Below are 3,569 nucleotides of genomic sequence, written 5' to 3'. Positions count from 1 at the left end.
TATTTTAGAATATTATATATTTTTTTCATGTACTTGCTTTCTGGGCTGTAATCTGGTTAATTTCCTCAGCTCTTTGTTTTAGTTCATTAATTCTTTCTGTGTTTCTTTCTAAACTATTTTTAAGTCAACCCATTAAGTTTTAATAATTGATATGTTTTTCACTTTTAAACATTTTCTTTGATTCTCTTTAGTCATATTTCCATTCTCTTCCTTTATTGCTATAAGCTTATTAACACTTTTTATTTTACATTTTATATCTGATAATTATTTGAAATCTTCAGAAGTGCACTTCTGTTGCCTATTGGGTTTGTTGCCTTTTGCTCATGGCACTTTACTTCCTTAAATATTTGTGACTTTTTTACTGTAAATTCACATACCTTAGGATTTTATTCTGTAGGAACTCTTTGATGCCTTGTTTGAAAATGGGTTTCAAAAAGAACTTTCTTTTCATTTGATTCTTTCAGGTACACAGGACTACTATCAACCCAGACCTATTTTAATCTAAATTGTTACCTTGAGATTTTTTGATCATCCAGGTCTTATGAATTTAAGTTGCAAGTTTACTGACGCTGTCTTGAGGTTATGAATTCTCAGAGGAAAATTTTTCTTTTCCATCCACTGTTAAGGAGGTTGGGGTGATGTGGAGAGTAAAAAGGGAATATTTATTTTATTTACACTTAGAATGCAATATTTCAGGATTCTAATGTTACTTACGAAGTTCCTCAGCCTGGGAAAGTCCTACACTTTGTCTCCTATTTTGTAGATCCTACAAAGCTATAAAGTCAAAGCTTAAATGTATGTTTAAAAGATGACTTCAGGATGAAAGTCTACTTCAGTTATCCAGTTACCTCTTTATAACTTACTTTTAGGTCTCTGAGAATTCCTTACATTCTTGACAACTCATTTATGCATTTACATCTTTGTGTTTTATTCACTACATGTAGTTGTGTTGATTGGGGGCGGGGGCGTTGGGTCATCATCCTGTCAGAAATGGAAGTCCAAGACATTGTTTTAGACTTAGAATCATTTTAATTAAACCTACCACTGCCCTAGCTGGCTTGGCTCAGTGGATAGAGCGTCAGCCTGCGGACTGAAGGGTCCCAGGTTCGATTCTGGCCAAGGGCACATGCCTGGGTTGTGGGCTCGATCCCCAGTAGGGGGTGTGCAGGAGGCAGCCAATCAATGATTCTCTCTCATCATTGATGTTTCTATCTCTCGCTCCTTTCCCTTCCTCTATGAAATCAATAAAGAACTATATTTTATAAATAAATAAATAAATAAACCTACCACTTATAGTGCCGGATCATATGGTAAGTATATGTTTAACTTTGTAAGCAACTGTTTTCCGATGTGGTTGTAAAATTTTACAGCCCCACTAACAATGTATGAGATTTCCAGTTCCTCCTTATCCTCAGCAGGTGTTTTTTAAAAAATGTTAACCATTCTAATAAGTATGTAGTGATATCTCATGTTTTCAATTTGCCTTTCCCTGATAACTAATAGTTTTGAGCATCTTTTCATACGCTTATTTACCATCCATTTATCTTCTTTGGGGAAGAAGATATTTTCAAATATTTTGTCCATGTTTATTTCTTATAATTGAGTTTTGAGAATTCTTTATTCCAGATATAAGCCCATGATCAGAAATATGCATTGAAATGTTCTCCCCTAGTCTGTGGTTTGTCTTTTCATTAATTTATTAGTGTATTTTACAGAATATACATTTTTTATTTTCATGTCTAATTTATAAGGTTTTTTTCATAGATCATGCTTTTGATATCATATCTAAGAAATTTTTGCTTTGCTTAAGATAAAGTCACAAAGATTTTCTCCTAAAAGTTTTTATAGTTTTAGGTTTTAAATTTAGATATGTAATTTCTTTTGAGTTAAATTTTATATGTGTGTGAGACACGGGTCAATGTTTAATTTTTTGCATATGAACATCTAATAATTTCAGCCCTATTTATTAAAAGACTGTCTTTTTTTCTACTTAATTGCCCTTGAATCTCTGTAAAAAAATCAATTGACTATACATGTGTTGTTCTATTTCTGGACTCTCAATTCTGTTCTATTGATCTATGTGTCTGTCCTTTTGCCAGTATCACACTGTCTTCATTACTGTCGCTTTCTAGCGGATCGCTGGCTGGCTCCTCCCTGACCCAGGCCTAAAGCCTCAGGCCGAGGTTTTAGGCCTGGGCCGGGCACCCCCAGCTCACTGTCGCTGCCGCCGCCGCTGCCGCGGAAGATCGCTGGCTGGCTCCTCCCCGGCCTAGGCCTAAAGCCTCAATCTGTGGCTTGGAGCCGACATATGCAAATTAGCCGCCATCTTGTTTGTCAGTTAATTTGCATATACTCACTGATTAGCCAATGAAAAGGGTAGCGGTCGTACGCTAATTACCATGTTTCTCTTTTATTAGTGTAGATAATTGGTATACATTACCAAGTTTATGGCATATAGTGTGATGGATTGATTTACATATATTATGAAGTGTTTACCACAATAAGTTCAGCTAACATCCATCTTCTTCTGTAGATACAATACAAAGGAAAAATATATTCTCCTTGTGATGAGAACTCATAGAATTTACTCTCATCAAACTTCCTATATATTATATAGAAGTGTTAGCTATCGCATTCATATTGTACTTCCCTAGTATTTGTTTATCTTGTAACTGGAAATTTGTACCTTTTGACCATCTTTGTCCAAAATAATATTGTTTAATAAATATGTTTGTATCTGAATCCAAAAGTCAAAGAATCCTGAGAAGAGTTGTGCCAGGGTCAATTGCTTTGATTATCATAATTCAGGGAAGAGGCACAGAGAAGATGTATGTTGATTAAGTGCCAACTTCAAGATTTGTCAATGGATAGACTAGAAATCACAATAGGTACCAATTAGGAAAAGAGCTCAGGTTCACAGGTTAGACAGATCAGGATTTGAACCCCAAATTATTTGCTAACACTGTAATATAGACTAAATTACTTACATTTTATGATCTTTGGTTTCCTCCTCAGTAAAGGGAATAATAAAATGAACTTAATAGAGTTTTGAGTATCACACAATATAATCTCTATAAAGCATAGAGCCCATAACTGGCACACAGCAGACACTCAGTAGGTATTATTATTATATGACAGTATAATTTATATTATTGTAACATTTTCATGTATACTAATAAAAGTTCTCTTGAGAATGTGCCAGTAAAGAATTAACCAGTTTTCTAAACTACAACCTAATCATCAGGTTGAAGGGATTTCCCAATACCAGCCATAACAACCATCAGCTCAGGTAGATGATGTGTCTTTCAGTTCTAATAGGATAAGGGCAGATAAATATCACATTAAGTAAGCAATCTTCAAAAGCAGCAGCCTTTCATTATTGAAAGTTTTAAATCAAAACTGTTTAATAGGCATGATGTCATCTCATCTTTGGATCCAAAATAATTTTGATTTCCCACATAGGCAGCTTTTTCGTAATAGTAGAGTCTCTGTGGGGGAGTAGTTTGCCATATGCCACAGGAAATAGAGCTGAAAGTCAATAACAAATATATATATGTGTATATATATAT

At 34.4% G+C, this 3,569-nt stretch overlaps 1 protein-coding gene across 1 annotated transcript in view; it reads left to right on the top strand.

Annotated features, from left to right (window-relative positions):
- PTPRB (protein tyrosine phosphatase, receptor type, B) overlaps nt 1-3,569 on the top strand; it is a 109,558-nt gene that overhangs the window by 47,816 nt on the left and 58,173 nt on the right. The gene's annotated exons all lie outside the window — the stretch shown is intronic.

Source organism: Myotis brandtii, unplaced genomic scaffold (assembly GCF_000412655.1).
Source record: "Myotis brandtii unplaced genomic scaffold, ASM41265v1 scaffold2204, whole genome shotgun sequence".
NCBI lineage: Eukaryota > Metazoa > Chordata > Mammalia > Chiroptera > Vespertilionidae > Myotis > Myotis brandtii.
The sequence above is the reverse complement of the archived record's forward strand: the minus strand, read 5'-3'. Positions and strand labels throughout refer to the sequence as shown.